The following is a 21839-nucleotide window of genomic DNA, read 5'->3' on the forward strand; positions in this document are numbered from 1 at the left end:
CCTATATGCCGATGATGTGCTCATTCTTACATCAGAGGTCAGCACTGCACTCCCTGCAATTTTAAAAATTGCCCACGAATTTGGCCAAGTATCTGGTTACGAGATTAACGATGCAAAGACTGAGATGCTTGTCTGGAACGACAATGGGAGCACCACAGGCTAGCTCCTCAATGCGGTATCTGGGTCTGAACATCGGAAAAGATATCAATAGACTTGCTGCAGTCAATTTTTCAAAAGTAGCAAAAGAGTGTCGTAAGCTTCTGCAAGTATGGTCCCATCTTCCGCTCTCATCAATTGGGAGGGTTAATTTGATAAAAATGTCGATTTTACCCAAAATTTCTTTTTTATTTAATACCATCCCCCTACATTTTGACCAATCACTGTTAGCTAAATTACAATCAGAAATCACATCTTTTATTTGGAACAAGCATCTGCCAAGAATTGCTTGGAAGAAGCTTAGACGGCGTAGGGATAAGGGGGGTTTGGTCGCCCCTGACCTAAAGTTATATGCATGGGCTTTACAGCTATCACACACCCGAATGTTGCTGAAAATGCCCACGGCTTACGGGGTCGGCTCTATGTTTTCAGCTATGCTGGATGGGGAAGGTGTTAGTCAGTCGGGCTTTTTATTCAAATTTGGCAACCCGAAATTAAAAAAAAAATTGTAATTGAAGGTCCGACAAGGATTGGCAAAAAAGTGGTCTGAAGTAACAAAATCTATAAAGCTGGGGTATTTCTGTAACAGAACACCGCTATGGGGTTTACCTGAAAATCCCGCCTGGCTAGGTGATAGCTTAGCGGTCCCACTAAGAGAAGCAGGCCTCTAAGTCTGGGGCGACCTTTTTTTCGAAGGGGAACTGCTTTCATGGGAACATCTCCAAAACAAAATTGGCCCCAACTTCTCAAGGTTTAAATATTTGCAAATGGCCAGCTGGGCCCACTCCTACAGCTTTTTGCCCCATGGGGGAATAGGTTTCCACTTGGAGGCTACAGCCTACTAATTGCTGACCTAGTGGACAGCGCACCGGCAAAAAAAGAGATCTCCCAGTGGTATAAACTTATACTTGAAGAAATGGACTGTAACTTTAGCTTACCGGACTTGTTGTGGGGATCTTCACTTACTGGCCACAACCTGCAAGAGCTCTGGACTGCCTCATTTGGGCTTTTATGGAACATTGTGAAGCCTTCATGGCTACGTAGAAATCATCTCTACACCCTCCATAGGGCATATTATTCCCCCCTTAGACTTTCTAAATTCACAGAGGGCAACTCGGTAGCGTGTGCCAAGTGCGGGCTAGTGGCAGCCTCGGATGCCCATATGTTCTTCGAATGCCCCCGTTTGGATACATTTTGGGAAGCAATCAGCAACACTCTCACAGCATCGCTGGGTTTTCAGGTAACCATGGAGCTCCCTCTTGCGATCTTTGGGATCCTAGATGGCGTTCAGAGTTCAGTGAAAAATCTGGTGTTCTACGCTGTGCTTTTGGCCAGAAGGGAGATCTGCAAGAAATGGAAGGATCCCTTTCCTCCCTCTTTCAATGACTGGCAGTCATCCGTCTTGCAGACCTCGCAAATGGATCTGGCTAGGTCTGGCAACCAGAATAAAAGGGCATTCTGGTATTTGTTGTCATGGGAGCAGTGAATTTACTGGGGTTTTTTTTTCCCCAGGGTCCAATGATTACGCTACTATGGTGCTTTTGCTCTCACCATCTGTACAGCCGCTGCCCGGTCCTAGCCCGGCCCGAGTTGGCTGTAACTTCCACCAAGTTTACCGTTGGTTAGGTAATCAGTTTTCTTATACCGAGATGCGGTTTTTTCATCAAAAAACCCTCCTGCACCTCTACTTTTATTTATTTTTATTTATGTCATTTATAAAGCACCTGAATCACCCCGAATGGGGTATCTCAGCGCTAAGGACAGCTGATGCGCTGGGTAACAAAATTAGAAGAGTATCGTTTTGAGCTTCTTTCTGAAGTGTAAGTAATTGGTGGTGAGACGAATCTCAAGAGGTAGTTGATTCCAGAGTTTAGGAGCGAGGTAGAAGAAAGATTTTCCTCCCAACCTGGTTAGCCTTATGCGCGGGACCGTGAGCAGGTCCTTCCCTTCAGAACGAAGGGAGCGGGGCGGTAAATATTCCACTAGCTTATGTGCGAGATAGGCAGGGCCCATCTGGTTTATGCCTTTAAAAACGATGCAACAGATTTTAAAATGTATTCTTTTGCGAACCGGCAGCCAGTGAAGCTTACGCAACAGGGGAAGTGAAGGGGCACGGTTGGGGGCGCCAGTTACCAGGCGAGCAGCAGTATTCTGGACCACCTGAAGACCTTGCAATGCTAATTCCTTAGCGGCAATCAGCAAAGCATTGCTGAAGTCCAGACGGCTGAGTACCAGAGCATGAACAAGGGTTTTACTTGTGGATACGGGTAAAAAATAAAAAACCTTACGGAGGAGGCTAAGTGCATAGAAACAAGCTTTTATTATTGCAGCTATGTTTTCATCCATGTTAAGATCTTTGTCCATTAACACCCCTAAGTTTTTGACAACTTTCTTTGGCAGAGGCGATGGTCCCAAGTCATCAGGCCACCAACTAGGGGACCTACTGGTGATCGCGTCTTTGAAGAGTATGACTTCCGTCTTTCCTGCATTAAGCTGCAGGAAGTTACTGCTCATCCAAGAAGTTGTGGCTCTCATCCTTTCTCTGAACATGTTTTGGATGTCAGGAATATCTTTCTTGTAAGATAGGATGAGTTGAGTGTCATCCGCGTAGGAGATTGGGATAAACCCATTCTTCCTAAGCAGAGCTGAGAGAAGAGCAATATATACATTAAACAGGGGTGGGCTCAGGCAGGACCCCTGCGGTACCCCTTTGGTGACTTGGGTGGTCTTAGAAAAAAAAGGTCCAAGTTTGACTGTTTGCGTCCTGAAGCCAGGCCAAAGCAGAATTCTGGACGCCTTTAGAGCTCAATCTGTCCAGCAGGATTTGATGAGAAATGGTATCAGAAGCGGCGGACAGGTCAAGCAGTATAAGAATCACTGCTTGACCATCGTCCGCCAGCATACGAATATCGCCAGTTACGTTCACCAATGCTAGTTCAGTGCTGTGCAAGGGGCGAAAACATGACTGGGAATGATCAAGGCAGTAGGAAGCTTCTATAAAAGTGGAGAGATGGACCTTAATATGCTTTTCCAGTAGTTTGCTATACAGAGAAAGTAAAGAGATAGGGTGGTAGTTGGACACTTCACTAGGAGATAGTTTAAGTTTTTTCCTAATGGGCATGATCTGCGCATCCTTCCATTCTTTAGGGAGACGGCCCTGTTTAATGGAGCAATTGAGGATGGAGCAGATAGGCTCAGCTAATTCGGCTGCAAGTTTTTGTGCTTCTTTGGTGGGCAATAAATCTCTGGGAGAGCCCGATTTGGCGGATTTTAGTAATGATTCTGTATCCTGAATAGTGAGCCAGGGAAATTCTTTTAAGGTAAGCTGATTTTTAAGAGCCAGGTCGTGGCCAGTTGGAGAAATGTAGTTAGTGTTAGTAGGGAAAGCTAATATCTTATTGTAGATGTTCTCTATTTTTTGTGAGAAATGATTAGCTATATTATCGCACAGTGGTTGAGTTGCTTCCTCTTCTGAATTGCAAGTTTAAGGATTAGTGAGAGATTTTAGGATGTGGAAGAGGGTTTTGGGGGTGTTGCCTGCTTGCTCCTGCTGGCTGGCTATATGATTTTTCCGTGCGAGTTTAAAATTTTTGTGGTAGAAGTCTAGAGCCACTTTATAATGTTCCTACTTGTATAATTTTTATTTCGGCGCCATTGTCACTCTAACCTTTTACATTTGCTTTTCTCTTGGCGCAGATTCGCTGTGTACCAAGGTGACTGTGTACGAGTGGGGGCCACGCAGGATTTTTTCTCAGGAATTAAGATATCTAGAGTGAGCTTAATTGTATTATGAAAGGACGACAAATGATTGTCGACTGTGTTCGAAATGGGTTAATATTAACCCTGGGCGAAGCACTACGCTACGCTTGCGTAGTTTGCGAAGTTTGCACAACTTCGCACTACGCGAGCTGCACGTAGCACAGTGCGAACACGCGTAGTGCAACGTAGCGTAGTGCAGCGGTCATTTTTTGCTTGTTCGCGGTCCTCAACGTCATGTTCGCGACCGCGAGCAAACAAAATGACATCCCGGTGAGATTCTCAACGCGGGGAGGTCAGATTTCTCATTGCGAGTGGTTGCGCATGCTCGCAACTGCTCGCGATGAGAAACTACCAGTTTGCGTTGAGAAAGCTGCCGCTCGAGTAAAAATCTACTCGAGCAGCAGAAAACTACAGCTCGCACTGTGCAAGTTGCCGTTTTCAATGATTGAACAGTGCCGGATGCTTGTTCGCACTGTGCAATCATTGAAAACGCATCTTGCACAGTGCGAACATGCTACTACGCAGCTCGCGTAGTGCTACGTGAAGTTCGCGTAGTGCGAAGTGCACTTCGCGTAGCTTTGCGTAGCGCTACTTCGCGAACTACGCCCACCCTTAATATTCAGGGGTGTGTGCAGCACGAAATTTACTGGGAGTGAGTTTCTGTCACTGTCTGTATGTGTGCATTATTGGAGCCTTTTTATATACATGTTCACGGGTGCCAGTCAGATCAAAAGATATGCACGAGTGATCCGACCATGTTTGAGGAGTAGTGGCTTTATACGAGATATCGAATGAATTGGAGAGGATTTGGTCTAAAACATGGCCAGCAATATGTGTCGGAGTATTGTTCCTTTTTGTGAGTCCAAGAGCAGACATTTCCCTCTGGAACGTGGTGGCATCCGAATCATCAGGGTTGTCACTATGAGCATTAAAATTGCCTAATAATAAGAACTTATTTGTTGATATCACATAGGGGGCAATCAGGTCCTGAAGAAGTGAGATAGAAATAGCAAGAGGACCGGGGTCGATAAACAAGAGCTCCCTTCCAGCTTAATTGTGAGTGAAGATCGATTCTGAATATAAGAATCTCTATGTTGTCACTACAATATTGGTCTAATATTGTCGCTATTACTGGATCTTTATAAATAATTGCAACTCCACCACAAGTTTTATGTGGCCTATCTAGTTTTAAGATGCGATATCCGTCAGGAACCACCATAGCAATATCCGGAGCGGAGGAGGTTTCTGTTAGGAATCCTATGTCCGAGGAAGCTGAAACTAATAGGTCCCATATGTTAGTGGAATGCTTGGGAATGGAGCGAACCTTCGCCAAAAAGCAATCCCAGTTGGTTACAGATGCACTGTAGGTATCGACAGTGACAGAGGAGACATTGGCCAGGGAGAGTGGCAAGCTGTGGTAGCCACATAGAAGGCAAGATAACGGGCCTTCACCGAGGGGGGGAATCGGTGAATACAAGTGTAAAGCTCATTACCTGCAGAGGGAGACGAAATACAATCTTTAATGGAAATCAGCTCCTGTCTAGAGTAAGTGATGATAGTGCTGGAATGCACTGATTGACGAGTAAGTGAACCGCATGGGTCCTGGCTCCGGGTGACGAAATGGCGCGGTTGGGTGCAGACGGGCTTGCCTTTGGCATGCCGCTGGCGCCCCCGCTGCGCACGCCCGCTGCACGTCACCCCCAGCATCCGGTTTTAAAGGGAAAGATGTTAGAGCGCTAGAACACTCACCTCTTCCTAAAGGAAGTGTGTTAAATGCCACTGAGGAAAAATAGAAAAGAAGGAGAAACTCCCTCCACAACAATCGAGCAATGCTCATGGTGGACCGGGGAGTTAGGAGCAGGAGAATAGAACTGAGTAAGTAAAAAAGATTTTCTATTCAAAAATGCCACTTGTTAGCCGCTCTGACTAACAAATTACAAAGTGCTCAAAAACGAACCATTAAAACATTATTGCTGGATCCCAGTGTCAGCGCGTCCATGATTTATGATGGTGGCCAATGGAGTTAAACCCCCTCCGGAACCTGTGGACTCAGCCAGGAATCTCGGATTCTGGTTCAACAACGAGTTATCCTGTAAATCTCAATTCAACCAGGTTTCATCAGCGTGTTTTGGTCAATTGCATATGATTCGCAAAATTCTCCTTTTTCTCCCTCGGGAATTTCGCCGGACCATTGTTCACGCCCTGCTGACCTCACATCTGGACTATGCAGCCTGTATCTACGCTGGGGCTCCTGCCTACCTGATCAAACGCTTACAGATTGTTTAGAACGCGGCGGCCAGGTTGATCGATAACATCCCATATCGCCACTCGATTTCTACCCACCTGAAGAAGCTTCACTGGCTTTCAGTGACCAGGCGCATTCAGTTTAAGTCACTGGTTTTGACTTTTAGAGCAATGCAGGGTCAGGGACCGACCTCTCTTAGAGGCTGACTTAAGCATGCTCAGTCTAACCGCTCACTCAGATCAATCATCTCCGCCTTTTGGTGACTCCCCGTTTTTGCCTCTACAGAATGGATGGCAGATCTTTTGCAGTGATCACGGCTAAAGCCTGGAACAACCTGCCAATGTCCTTGCAGATGGCTGAATCTGAATCTATTTTCCGATACCACTTGAAGAACTGGCTGTTTTCCAACTCTTAGCCCTCTATGCGTACCCGCACCTGCCGCCTGTCTTAGAGCCGGGAAACGCCAGCTGGGGGTAACTGTTTGCTTTACAAGCTTCAAATAAGAATAATAATAATAATGTTGATTCTATTAATGACCTGAGTTTGACTCCGTTCCACATTCCTCTTCATTAGAAGCTCAACCTCTGACTTCCCTTTCTCTTCCTTCTTAATCCTCAACAGCAAAGGTACAAGTTTTGAAAAAGGCTTCCTTCCTCTTAACACCTCAAATGGTATTCTACCTGTTACTGAATGAGGTGTAATCGTGTTTGATAACAACATACTTTGAAGAGGTTGCTTCCATGATAACCCAAACGTAAGTGCCAATTGTATTGCCTCTTTGACAATTCCATTGAACCGCTCAACCAGGCCATTACTTTCGGGATAATACAACAACGCCCTTACATGATTAACACCACATTTTTCCAAAAATGACTGCATCTTACTTGATTTAACCTCCACCCCATTATCAGACACCAACGATCCTGGTACACCTTCGCTAGAAAAAATATCCTCCAAAAAAACAATCAATAACCACCTCCGTGGTCACACTTCCATCAATATGAACTTCCGTCCACTTAGAGTAATGCCCAATGAGAACAATGACATATGCCTTCTTGGATGGTAACGTGGTAAATGGCCCCATAATATCAATTGCTACTTTATGCCAAGGCCCATCAGATAAATCTACTGTTTGCAAAGGTAATTTTATAACAAAGACTTTGGGACGACGTTGGGTTTGCTACGGTGCACTAGGGATAGTACACAAGAAATCACACTATTGGACACTCCACCAACTACCGGGGCACCGTCCCACCCCGGGTGAAACTGAGCTAATACGAAAAAAAGAGCTGGGAGTGCGATATTTATGTCAGAAACAATTTGAGTATTTTAATTAATAAAAAAACATATAAATCAATCAATGATACAAGATCCTAAATTGCAAAAATACAGTCAAAATTCTTCTTTTTCTTGTTTTTCTGCAGCCGACGCGTTTCGTCCTAGAGGCAGGACGTCATCAGGGCTGCAATAGTAAACACACAATACAGATACATCATTATATGTATACAATATCACTCAATAACCTTAGTAACCTGTGAAATGAAACAACACATCTTCAGGTAACATATTAAATACAATACAGCTCCTGGTGCCGAATGATACTGTCCGAACATTAATTGACATAACAGTTCTACAGATAAGCGGGAATACATTCCTCAAATCATCCAATTGATTCCATCAAGTACATATTTCACAACATATTTGTTGTGCCTAATTTTACACACTAACATATTTAATCTACATCCTGTGATGAAGTGCTAGCAAACTGTTGTACAAGTGTTAAAAAACAATCATTCATGGATAGTGGACCGCTCACCTAATATTTGTTGAAATGAGACTCTTCTTTTATTATGGCTCCTAATTTTAAACCAGTGGTCTAGGCAACAGTTACTTCAAGAGGCCGATTCTTCATATGCACTCTAGTAATATTGTCAAACTGGGGTGAGGCAGAAAAAACGGAAAAACCAATGAGTTACCCAATCAGTTTCTGAATATCCACCCAGATAACCTTCACTGCTCAGGTTCTCTTATTATCCTGTACTGCCTCCATATGCCAAACCATAATAGTATCCATACCTTTTCAAACTCAACGTTTCGTCTTCTCTCTAAATCGATTTAACCATTCTTTAAATCGAGAGTCTCTTAAAAACGATCCACCCGTGGCTTCTCGCACCTACAAAATGTCCAGAACACAATAATATAATCTAGAGTTCTATATTTGTCCTCTTTAATATAAGCCCAGGGTGTTTCCCTATTAACTCACCGCTTTCCAATATAGTGCAGCCAAGCGGGAAAACAACTTCTATGTCTGCAGTCACAATGTCCATTTATTCATAAACTGCTCATTCTAAAAAATATTGATAACAAAAAAGGAACAGATGCTGTAAATTTGGCATATCTTATATTGGAATTTCTTTCTTATGTTCACCGCTACCTAAGTTTCTCGCTTACCTTCGTAAACTCGCCTCGTGAAACCTATGACCACGCCAACCGGGTGCGATAAATCCCGGAAGTGCGGTTACTCCAATCTCCCTTGGTTAAAAAAGATTCCAATAGCCAATCAGAGCTCTCAAAAATTACGCGCGCATTATCATGCCGTTCACCTGTCAATGAATGTGAGTTCCCATTCAGGTCCGCTATCTTTTCGTTGCCGCTTGTCATTTACCAATCATGCGCACTACGCTGTTACGAGGTTGGATCGCTGCCTCTGTTCATTATCGATAGTATATCCGGTCATGCGCAATCAACTGTTCTGCAAGTCAATTTGTTCACCATAGTGTTTCCGGTCCTGCGCATTGGATGGGCATAAGTTTCCAGTCTGGTCCGCATGTTAAAAAATCTTGATATATACTAAAAGGAGGTTTTCCCTGGATAGTTCTTGTAATCTCTGCATCATGATAACCTCTAATAATACGCATATGCGCGCTCGTCTACAATCATGAAAAAAACCGTCTACACGTGCTCCATTACACCATACACCACGTACACCATTGTCCATTTTGCGCGAGATTACATCTTTATATATTTACTCACACGTTCGTTTAAAATCTCCAAAACCAATTAACAAACTCTCATCAGCAGAGAAATATATCTATCCAATGACACCGTGTACCAGCACACTTATAACAAAAATAACATTGCGACCTCTACCTCTTCTTATTATTGCTATGCTTATATGTTACCCTTGTTTGCACGAGATTACATCTTTATATATTTACTAACATGTTCGTTTAAGATCTCCAAAACCCATTAGCAAACTCTCATCAGCAGAGAAGTATAACTATCCAATGCCTCCGTGTCCCAGCACACTCATAACAAAAATACCGTTGCGACCTCTACCTCTTCTTATTATTACTATGCTTGTGTATCCCCCTTTTAGTCAATAATTTGCGAGTATATCTTCATATAAATGATTGTCACACCGAGGCATATTAATGTAATATTTCCATATTATCTCGGAACAGCGTAGTGCGCATGATTGGTAAATGACAAGCGGCAACGAAAAGATAGCGGACCTGAATGGGAACTCACATTCATTGACAGGTGAACGGCATGATAATGCGCGCGTAATTTTTGAGAGCTCTGATTGGCTATTGGAATCTTTTTTAACCAAGGGAGATTGGAGTAACCGCACTTCCGGGATTTATCGCACCCGGTTGGCGTGGTCATAGGTTTCACGAGGCGAGTTTACGAAGGTAAGCGAGAAACTTAGGTAGCGGTGAACATAAGAAAGAAATTCCAATATAAGATATGCCAAATTTACAGCATCTGTTCCTTTTTTGTTATCAATATTTTTTAGAATGAGCAGTTTATGAATAAATGGACATTGTGACTGCAGACATAGAAGTTGTTTTCCCGCTTGGCTGCACTATATTGGAAAGCGGTGAGTTAATAGGGAAACACCCTGGGCTTATATTAAAGAGGACAAATATAGAACTCTAGATTATATTATTGTGTTCTGGACATTTTGTAGGTGCGAGAAGCCACGGGTGGATCGTTTTTAAGAGACTCTCGATTTAAAGAATGGTTAAATCGATTTAGAGAGAAGACGAAACGTTGAGTTTGAAAAGGTATGGATACTATTATGGTTTGGCATATGGAGGCAGTACAGGATAATAAGAGAACCTGAGCAGTGAAGGTTATCTGGGTGGATATTCAGAAACTGATTGGGTAACTCATTGGTTTTTCCGTTTTTTCTGCCTCACCCCAGTTTGACAATATTACTAGAGTGCATATGAAGAATCGGCCTCTTGAAGTAACTGTTGCCTAGACCACTGGTTTAAAATTAGGAGCCATAATAAAAGAAGAGTCTCATTTCAACAAATATTAGGTGAGCGGTCCACTATCCATGAATGATTGTTTTTTAACACTTGTACAACAGTTTGCTAGCACTTCATCACAGGATGTAGATTAAATATGTTAGTGTGTAAAATTAGGCACAACAAATATGTTGTGAAATATGTACTTGATGGAATCAATTGGATGATTTGAGGAATGTATTCCCGCTTATCTGTAGAACTGTTATGTCAATTAATGTTCGGACAGTATCATTCGGCACCAGGAGCTGTATTGTATTTAATATGTTACCTGAAGATGTGTTGTTTCATTTCACAGGTTACTAAGGTTATTGAGTGATATTGTATACATATAATGATGTATCTGTATTGTGTGTTTACTATTGCAGCCCTGATGACGTCCTGCCTCTAGGACGAAACGCGTCGGCTGCAGAAAAACAAGAAAAAGAAGAATTTTGACTGTATTTTTGCAATTTAGGATCTTGTATCATTGATTGATTTATATGTTTTTTTATTAATTAAAATACTCAAATTGTTTCTGACATAAATATCGCACTCCCAGCTCTTTTTTTCGTATTAGCTCAGTTTCACCCGGGGTGGGACGGTGCCCCGGTAGTTGGTGGAGTGTCCAATAGTGTGATTTCTTGTGTACTATCCCTAGTGCACCGTAGCAAACCCAACGTCGTCCCAAAGTCTTTGTTATAAAATTATTATTGGGGTTGTAGTAGCACAGGGACCTGTTAAGTCATGGATGATGACAGAGATAAACTAGCCGCAGAAGTTTTTCAGAGTAGACAGCCCAATGGTGCCGCGGGTACTAAAAGAAATGACACCAAAATTAGTCTTAGAGATAAATTTTTGAAATTGGAGAGGCTTCGTAAATCCGAGTTGAGTAAATGGTGGGATGGTGTAACCCTCAAAAATTACATGGAACAAAAGAGGGTACCTCGAGGACTCCGCATCCTCATATTCCCAACTTATGATGATCTTGAGGAAGACCACTTGAAAGAGTGGGAAGAGAATTTGTACACTTCATCATTTACTATGATGAATATTCTGATTAAGAATTCGGACAGGAAAGTAGAAAAATTAAGACTTCAAATAGCTGATTTAGAAAAGGAAATCAAAGAGATGAATCTACCTGAACTTACAGATAAAAATTATCTTATTCTTAAAGATGTTATTAACAAACATCAACTGCAAATCAAGGATAAAAAACTAAGTAAACTAAAAAGAGATGAGCGGGACTACAATGAGGGAAGAATCTTTACTTTTGCCCGAGGGTATGATGAGGTGGCCAAACCTAAACCGAAATCGAATCAAATGGCTGGGGCAGCACAATCAGGTGATTTAAGCACATCTACAAATTATAGTAGTTCTAGTATCTCCTCTATTGAGGATAATACAATGGGTGCTGCAGGAGGAGCACCGAAAAAGAACTCTTCTTTTTGCGACGAACTAAAAATGATCAAGAAGGGTCGGAAAAAGTTCACAGGAGGACTAGAAGGGGGAGGAGGAAATCCCACAAATACAAGGATGGGCACCAGGAGTCAAAACAGGAACAAGAACTAGAACAGTGTCAGGCTGCCCCTGGGGAATTGGAAGTCATTAATCTGTCGGATAGGCATTTAAATGAACATGAGGTTTCAGTATTACAAAAAGGATTGAAATATTGTCCTGTATACAATTGTGATTACACTGAATTACATATTGATTTGTTTAAATTTTGTAGGAATTTAAAATTGAAAAGTTTTTTTTCAACACTGGATGTAAATGTGCAGAATAAAATACTGAATAAAGACTCTGAAATGACATTATCCGAGTTAGAAGATGTTCATTTGTTAATGACTTTGTCAGGGGAAATGGATCTTACTGTAGACGATGTTGCAAGTCTATGTGAAATAGAAACAAATTACCAATGCACTAGTGGATTGCGTAGCAAATCTAAGTTCATTCCCCATGGTAGCCAATACACAGCAATTGACCTTTTCATGGAAAAGACTTTGCAGGAATTTTTCAAACTGCAAGATAATTACACATTGAATCACCATTATAAAGATAATCTGTCCCGGCAAGAAAGATTAGCCCTATCGAATTTAAAACAAGACCCCTCAATAATCATCAGGGAAGCTGATAAGGGAGGGAACATCGTTGTGATGAATAGGGCAAATTATGTGGCAGAGATACGGGAACAATTGAAGGATGAGAATTGTTACAAAAAAGTGAAAATTAATCCGTTGAAAGAGGTTTCCCAAAATATATTGGAACACTTATGTGTATGGAAGGAGGAAGGACTGATAGAAGATTCAGAATATAGGTACTTAAATGTTAGTCATCCAATGTCTCCCTTCCTTTACACATTACCGAAAATCCACAAGGACAGAGCTAATCCACCAGGTAGGCCCATAGTCTCCAGCATTGGCAGTGTCACAGAACACATGTCAGAGTTTGTTGATGGCTTTATTAAGCCGTTAGTGGTGAACTTACCTTCATATGTGAGGGACACCACTGACATTCTTAATAAATTGCAGGATTTTAAGTGGGAAGATGGGATGATCTTGGCAACATTAGACGTAGTGGGTCTGTATACCTGCATTGAGATGGACAAGGGTATTCAAGCGCTAGAGTACTTTTTGGGCAGCAGAAGTGCGAGCTTAAGACACCACTCCAAAATGTTAATTCAAATGAGTCAGCTAATTTTGAAAAATAATTACTTCCTATTTGAGGATGAATGGTTCCATCAGATCAGGGGCACGGCGATGGGATCCAGGTTTGCTCCCTCTTATGCCAATCTATTTATGGGCTGGTATGAGAGGGAGCACGCCTGGTGCCGCAGAGCTGGTGAGTGGATGGATCTGGTGGTATTCTGGGCCAGATTCATCGACGACATCCTAATAATATGGAGAGGTACTTCCGATGAGCTTGAAAAGTATTTGCACTACTTGAATCATAATGATTTCAATGTGAAACTGACAATGAATCATAGTACATCCAGTATAGAATACTTAGATGTGACACTGACAGCAGTTGGTGATAAAATCAACAGCAGTCTATTTAGAAAAGCAACGGCCACCAACTCTATCTTAAGAGCAGACAGTTTTCACCCAGGATCTGTGATTGGGGGAATACCTTACGGTGAAATGGTCAGAACCCGCAGAAATTGCAGTGGGGATGAAGACTACACTCATAAACTCAATCAACTGAAACTGAGACTAAGTAAGAGAGGCTATGCCAAAAAAGATCTTGCAAGGGCTAGTGAGAAAGTGTCTAAAATTGACAGAGCAACCACTTTACTTCCAAAAAAGAGAGAATTAGTCAGGCACAAACTTTCCTTTGTCACAGCATATTGTGTGCAAAAAGAAAAAATCAGACAAGCACTAAGTAGAAATTGGACCCTATTGAGAGGTGTCCCGGGTCTATCCACGATACTGGATGATAGACCCACAATCACGTTCAAAAAATGCCCGACCATTAGGGATAAAGTTTCGACGAATTATATTCGTCCAACAAAGAAGCCAACGACAGATTGGTTATCCACCCAGCCCAAAGGCTTTTACACCTGTGGATCCTGTGTTATATGCTCGCACGGCATTAATAAAACAAAAACTTTCAGATTCAATGGATCCAAGCAATTTCACATTAATGATTTCATTAATTGCAACAGTGTAGGAATAATCTATGTTATCATCTGTAGCTGCAACAAAGTATATATAGGCAGCACCAAAAGACCCTTAAAAATAAGAATGCAGGAGCATAGACGAGCAGTAATGAATCGTGATACTAGATCCCCACTCTACGTGCATATGGAAAAAGAGCATGGTGCCAACTTGGGATTTAAATTCCATGGTATACAAAAGGTGCCGCAGCATGTAAGGGGGGGGAATTGGGAACTACGAATCCGTCAAACGGAAGCACGTTGGATAATCAAATGTCGTAGTGTGACTCATGGCTTAAATATTGACTCTGAACTACACCATTTTTTGGCATAAAATCTTTAATAATTATTGTTTTCTTTATGGATACTTCCTTATTAAGTACAGATTTTATGTGTCCATTGTACACATCCTGAGATGTTGAGCAGGCAAACTGTTGGTTTTTTTATTTTTCATGGGATACTTTGTATCGAGTGTACACATATATAATCTATTATTAGATCAACCAGTTGATAATCTTTCCGAGATAATATGGAAATATTACATTAATATGCCCCGGTGTGACAATCATTTATATGAAGATATACTCGCAAATTATTGATTAAAAGGGGGATACACAAGCATAGTAACAATAAGAAGAGGTAGAGGTCGCAACGGTATTTTTGTCATGAGTGTGCTGGTACACGGAGGCATTGGATAGTTATACTTCTCTGCTGATGAGAGTTTGCGAATGGGTTTTGGAGATCTTAAACGAACGTGTTAGTAAATATATAAAGGTGTAATCTCGTGCAAACAAGGGCAACATATAAGCATAGCAACAATAAGAAGAGGCAGAGGCCGCAATGTTATTTTTGTTATAAGTGTGCTGGTACACGGTGCCATTGGATAGATATATTTCTCTGCTGATGAGAGTTTGTTAATTGGTTTTGGAGATTTTAAACGAACGTGTGAGTAAATATATAAAAATGTAATCTCGCGCAAAATGGACAATGGTGTACGTGGTGTATGGTGCAATGGAGCACGTGTAGACAGTTTTTTTCATGATTGTAGACGAGCGCGCATATGCGTATTATTAGAGGTTATAATGATTCAGACATTACAAGTACTATCCAGGGAAAACCTCCTTTTAATATATATCAAGATTTTTATACATGCGGACCAGACTGGAAACTTATGCCCATCCAATGCGCAGGACCGGAAACACTATGGTGAACATATTGACTTGCAGAACAGTTGATTGCGCATGACCGGATATACTATCGATAATGAACAGAGGCAGCGATCCAACCTCGTAACAGCGTAGTGCGCATGATTGGTAAATGACAAGCGGCAACGAAAAGATAGCGGACCTGAATGGGAACTCACATTCATTGACAGGTGAACGGCATGAGAATGCGCGCGTAATTTTTGAGAGCTCTGATTGGCTATTGGAATCTTTTTTAACCAAGGGAGATTGGAGTAACCGCACTTCCGGGATTTATCGCACCCGGTTGGCGTGGTCATAGGTTTCACGAGGCGAGTTTACGAAGGTAAGCGAGAAACTTAGGTAGCGGTGAACATAAGAAAGAAATTCCAATATAAGATATGTCAAATTTACAGCATCTGTTCCTTTTTTGTTATCAATATTTTTTAGAATGAGCAGTTTATGAATAAATGGACATTGTGACTGCAGACATAGAAGTTGTTTTCCCGCTTGGCTGCACTATATTGGAAAGCGGTGAGTTTATAGGGAAACACCCTGGGCTTATATTAAAGAGGACAAATATAGAACTCTAGATTATATTATTGTGTTCTGGACATTTTGTAGGTGCGAGAAGCCACGGGTGGATCGTTTTTAAGAGACTCTCGATTTAAAGAATGGTTAAATCGATTTAGAGAGAAGACGAAACGTTGAGTTTGAAAAGGTATGGAGACTATTATGGTTTGGCATATGGAGGCAGTACAGGATAATAAGAGAACCTGAGTAGTGAAGGTTATCTGGGTGGATATTCAGAAACTGATTGGGTAACTCATTGGTTTTTCCGTTTTTTCTGCCTCACCCCAGTCTGACAATATTACTAGAGTGCATATGAAGACTCGGCCTCTTGAAGTAACTGTTGCCTAGACCACTGGTTTAAAATTAGGAGCCATAACAAAAGAAGAATCTCATTCCAACAAATATTAGGTGAGCGGTCCACTATCCATGAATGATTGTTTTTTAACACTTGTACAACAGTTTGCTAGCACTTCATCACAAGATGTAGATTAAATATGTTAGTGTGTAAAATTAGGCACAACAAATATGTTGTGAAATATGTACTTGATGGAACCAATTGGATGATTCGAGGAATGTATTCCCGCTTATCTGTAGAATTGTTATGTCAATTAATGTTCGGACAGTATCATTCGGCACCAGGAGCTGTATTGTATTTAATATGTTACCTGAAGATGTGTTGTTTCATTTCACAGGTGACTAAGGTTATTGAGTGATATTGTATACATATAATGATGTATCTGTATTGTGTGTTTACTATTGCAGCCCTGATGACGTCCTGCCTCTAGGACGAAACGCGTCGGCTGCAGAAAAACAAGAAAAAGAAGAATTTTGACTGTATTTTCGCAATTTAGGATCTTGTATCATTGATTGATTTATATGTTTTTTTATTAAATTAAAATACTCAAATTGTTTCTGACATAAATATTGCACTCCCAGCTCTTTGTTTCGTATTAGCTCAGTTTCACCCGGGGTGGGACGGTGCCCCGGTAGTTGGTGGAGTGTCCAATAGTGTGATTTCTTGTGTACTATCCCTAGTGCACCGTATCAAACCCAACGTCGTCCCAAAGTCTTTGTTATAAAACGTGGAGATGTAAATTGAAGATGTCCACCAAAAGGCGGATTGACGTGGTTTAAATTTCTTTATTAGTTTTTAAACATACCAGAAGAAAAAAACAAGGCGTATTCATGATAGCATTGCGGGACCCAGCTACAAAAGGGGTCATACTCTGAATTGAAAGAACCCAGAAATCCCTCTCCCTCTGAGCTCACCCCCCGACCTGGTGACTAAAAGGACAGGCAAAAAGGACAGGCAAGTAGGGAGTATAAAACATAAGATAATTCTTGTAGAGTGTGTCATGAGTGTTGGTCGGGGTCAGGGGGCCGTGCGACTTCAGGAAGGCGCAACAACTGGAGATATTTGGGGCAGGTAAGTTCTTGAAATTCTGATTTTAACAATGATAGGAATGGTGCCCATAGTGTGGGAAACGCTGATTCTTGGTTGGATAACGAGAGGTTGATGCCTTCCATCCCTAATATCGACCACATATGGCGTAAACATCCAGAGTGTGTCTGTATATGTGCGGTGCCCCAGTGAGAGAGGATGTTTTGCAGGACCGCGCATAATGCCACACCAATTTTTTACCCAATCAGGACTTAAGGGGGAAAGTGAGAGAATTCGGAAGTCCTAAAATCAGGTAGGCTGGGAATCTACGGAGTTCTGTGTACAGATGAGTGTCAATGTTTGCGAGTGCCTGCTCCCATTAGGGCCTAATCTTCGGGCAATCCCATAATATGTGTAGTAGTGTACCAGAGGTACCACACTGTCGCCTGCAGTCTGGAGATTTGGACTGGTTATATTTATGAATCCTGTGAGGTGTGTAGTACCAGTAGGTTACAATCTTTGTGGCCATCTCGATACTGGCCATCTTGCGTACGGTGTGTCGTGCCCTGTAATAGACATCCCCCCATTTTTTAGTCGTGAGTTCCCTGCCGATTTCTGCCTCCCGGAGTTGGCCCTTGAATTATGGAGTCTCCATTGAGGAGTTAATCATGTGGTATATGTCTGAAACCAGGCACTTGTTGGAAGACCTCGACAAAAGCCCGCTTTTGAAGGGGGTGAGTTGTCGTTCTGCACGGGGACGCATAGAGGGTTGGAGCACCCACTGTCGGGTTTGGGTGTACTGCCAGTGCTCTCTTTCAGGAAGTGCAAAGTCTGCACGGAGTGCTTCGAAGGGGAGTGCGCCCTCCCGGTCAAATAGGCGGCCTACTGATCTGCAGCCTGTCTGCACCCAGACTTCGAATTAAGGGTTCCCAGAGTCCGGGTGAAAATCCGGGTTATTAGTAATAGGAGTGAGTGGTGAGGAGAAAGCAGTGAGGTTCCTTTGTGTCGCTAGACTGTTCCAAACTGCCAGTGGTGCCTTAGTGATTGGAGAGAGATATAGAGATTTGGGCCTCGTGTGCTTCGGGAGAAACGGGATGCTCTATAGTGCTTGTCCCACCAGCGCCCGGTCCATAAATAACCAGCGATGGTAGGTGGTTAGCTGGAGACCCAGATAAGGAATGGATACAGGGACCCACTGTAAAGGCGAAGCATATCTTAAAGTGTTTAATATCTGTGGTAAGAGAGTAAGGTTGAGAGCTTATCTTGAAGCCTGATGCTAAGCCAAAAGCCTTCAACTCAGATCGGAAAGGGGCAGTGAAGTAGAAGGCTCCTCCAGAGAAGCCATGACATCATCCGTGTATTCCCCTATAGTATGGGGCTCTCCAACAAATTAGACTACTTTTATCTGTGGGTTGGTGCGCACTTTCTGGGACATGGGTTCTATGTACAGGGCCAACAGCACAGGTGACAGTGGACACCCCTGTCTACGTCCCCCTGGCAACAAGGAAGGGAGAGGATGGGTGCCCATTGACAGTGGCTGTTGGGTGGGAGTAACTGCTGAGGATCCATCTATGAAAGTGGACCCCTATGCCAAAGTGGGTCAGAGTGGCTGCCAGATAGGTCTAGTGGACCCTATCGAATGCTTCCTTGGCGTCTATTCCTAAGAGCATTCTTTCGTCGGCATATCTCAGGGTCTATGATGCCGGGAAGGAGAGGGCCACATCGAACGGCAGGAATCCCAGTAAAGATTTTGAGATCTGTGTTCAGGAGGGAGATGAGACAAAAGGAAGCACAATGATTACTGTCTTTCCCGGGTTTGGGGATTACTACTATATCTGCTCGGAGGATCGACTGGGAGAGTGGTGTTGTGTCCCTGATCATGTTAAAGAGCCTCATGAGGTTTGGTTTGAGGCTTTGACAGAAAGTTTTATAAAAGGAGGCTGGAAAACCGTCTGGCCCTGAGGATGTGGATGGCCTTAGGCGGGAAATACTAGAGATCACATCTTCTATCCTGAGCGGATGTTCTAGATCCGCAGCCTACGTGGGAGTCAGAGAAGTAGTGGATGCGCCCTTGAGATAGTTTAAGATCACGTCCAGCAACACATTTTGTGCGGTGTAGCATGGGCGTAACAAAGGCCCCTCCAGCCCCCGCAGTGCGGGGGGCCCAAGCTCCAGGGGCCCCCGCAGTGCACAGTACACTTACTGTAAGGGTCCATCTCTGGGACACAGTTTTATAGTTATGCTCGTCGCTGTTCACTCCTTAATTATATGGTGCACTCTGCACGCGCCCTCCAGTGCTGTCTTCAGCCTCAGGGTGGGGTCTAGGGTAGGGCAAAGCTGCGCTGGTGTGACTGAATTGTCATGCGCAGTCAGTGTAAACTACACTTGCCAGGGTCGATGGGTTCGTGTCGGACATTTGGACCAAAGCAAAATGGAATAGCCCGCTGCGGTCTTCTGCCTCCGGCGCCGGCCCGGGCCTGCCACCGAAGCTGCGGGTCTCAGGGGAGTTGGTAAGGGAGAGTGAGGTGATGGCATGACTTTTAGTAGTAGTCCAGTCGCTCACTACTGTTTTGAGTTCAGCTATGTTTACTAGTCTGCATTCGGGCTGCTTTTTACTCAGGGCCCCGGGCAGGGTTGCTAACGTACTTTTGCGAGGTTCGAGCCACACATAATAATAAGCCTTATATTCCTTAAGTGAAATTTTGTTGAATACGAGCTTGCGGCTCAGCGAGGGCATTGTTGGATTTATTGATGCTTCTTTATTAGAGGGCGGGTCACATTCCAGTCGCTGCAAGGGGGAGAGGGGGTGGGACGCATACCTAAATAACAAGCCTTTGTAATGCAATAGGTCTCGCATTAACGTTGTTTAAGCTATTGGCAATGCAATAGCTTAAACTCTCATAAATGCGAGACACTTAAACCAGCAGCTCACTGCCCCAGCCTTACCTGTGGTATCCACCAACTATTTAGATTTGCGGAAACTAATGGATTACCTTTTACACAGAGTTTGCTGACGCTGCTGGGGGTAACCTATTGTCCAAGATGTCTGTTTGTCGCAGATACGTCAGTATAACTGACGTATCTTTCAGCGCAAAAAGTTGCGCATTGCTGGAGTGGTGTCGGAAGCCCGACTGTTCATGGGGTTGTGCTCAACAATCTGGTTGATCTTTTTTGCATTGAGAAAGGAACATTCAGACATCCTTGTATGTACCAATAACCCTGTTTTAACTACAAGTAACTTCATTTTCACCCATGTCTAGAAGTCTGGCTATGTTTACTTCACTTGGGGTTCCTTTATCACTCTCCTTCACTTTTTTCAAAAAGACCACTCACAAAATCTAATGCAAGTCGAATAAAAATGTATTTGGCCAATAATGAACATAAAAGCACAATTGCACAAATGTATGACGTTACATCGCTGTCTTCAAACCGCGATACGTTTACAATGCAGTCATTACAACGCAAGTCGTTACAATGACTTGCGCTGGATGGCGCTGGACTTAGGAATAGTACGATTTACTATTCCAACTCCAGCCTATGTAACAGTAAGGAAGGTGTTGGAATAGTAAATCATACTATTCATTAGTGTATAGCGCGATCCAGTGCAAGTTGTTGTAACGACTTGCATTGTAATGGCCACGTTGTAAACATATTCTGGCAGATGCATCAAGCAAAATACCTCCCGGTAAAATTGCGATTCGGTAAAACAGGCCGATACCGAACGCAAAACCTGGAAATGCAATGCATCAACCCAAAACCCTTAAAAAAAAAGAATCGGTAAATACCTCCCGCGGTAAAATACCGAATCGCCTAATAGTGATTCGGTAATACCGAGAAAGAAACCAGCCTCCGGAAATACCGAATCACTAATAAAGAATCGCAACTAAATACATCAAAACTCGCAAATACCGAAAATGGTCAAAATCGCTATTTTGCATGCGCAAAATAAGGGGAATCACAAACTGGAGGTAAAGTTATTGGAAGGTAGGAAAAAAAAAAAAGATTTCCAACACAGGTGCAGCCACTCAGAAACCCTTCAAATATGCCTCTGGAGACCCTGTAGGTCTTCCAAAATGGCTTCCCCCTACGTGCTTGTTAGGAGGAGGAGAATCAATGCCCTTGTACAGCGCAGGTGTCGGGATTGGCAGCAGCGCAAGTATAGAAATTCGCCACTAATCTTGCTCGGATGACCAGCAGAAACGATGTCTGGCAATAAGCCCCCCAGTCCCGCCTAGACACGATCCCAACAGCGAAATTACCAACTCTCTGTGTGAATACGTGCCAAGGGGGGAAAAGGGGAAGTGGATAAAACAATAAACAGGCGGTGACGGTTTTTTGTAGGTCCCTCTGAGGTCGGGCCAACGGACTGCGCGATATCAGAAGGAGTGTCCACACTGCATTGAGAAAGGACAAAACAAGAGGATTTACATCAATCCTTTGGAGAGCTGTAATAAAGCCCAGAAACCTTCTCTTGTTACTCACCAATTTGTCACACAACCCAACCAGGGTATTCCGGCATTTTGCATTACTGCAGACAAGACAGTCAGGAAAGATGTTTTTAATCCATAGGAGAAATGCTGATTTATATTCCTTC

This window comes from Lissotriton helveticus, assembly GCF_964261635.1.
Source record: "Lissotriton helveticus chromosome 1_1 unlocalized genomic scaffold, aLisHel1.1 SUPER_1_unloc_46, whole genome shotgun sequence".
Classification (NCBI taxonomy): Eukaryota; Metazoa; Chordata; class Amphibia; order Caudata; family Salamandridae; genus Lissotriton; species Lissotriton helveticus.